The sequence below is a fragment of the Rhincodon typus genome, unplaced genomic scaffold, assembly GCF_021869965.1.
Source record: "Rhincodon typus isolate 14 unplaced genomic scaffold, sRhiTyp1.1 hic_rhity00000051, whole genome shotgun sequence".
NCBI lineage: Eukaryota > Metazoa > Chordata > Chondrichthyes > Orectolobiformes > Rhincodontidae > Rhincodon > Rhincodon typus.
Window position 1 is genome coordinate 1,993,754 of NW_025965689.1, and position 226 is coordinate 1,993,979.

Below are 226 nucleotides of genomic sequence, written 5' to 3' on the forward strand. Positions count from 1 at the left end.
ACAGGGTGGGTGGGTGGGTGGGGATGCGGGGGGGGTGGAGAAAGGAGGGAAGGAGGATGGGGGCGGGAGTTTAAAAAAGGGGAGGGGAGACAGCAGAGGTGAGGAGGAGGATGGGGTCAAAATGACCCAACAGAAACAGCTTTGAAGGGGTGGGAAAGGGGGTTCGGGCTAGGGTTGAAGAACAGAATTCATCAGCTGGAGGAGGGTGTTTGGGGGGCGGGGGGGT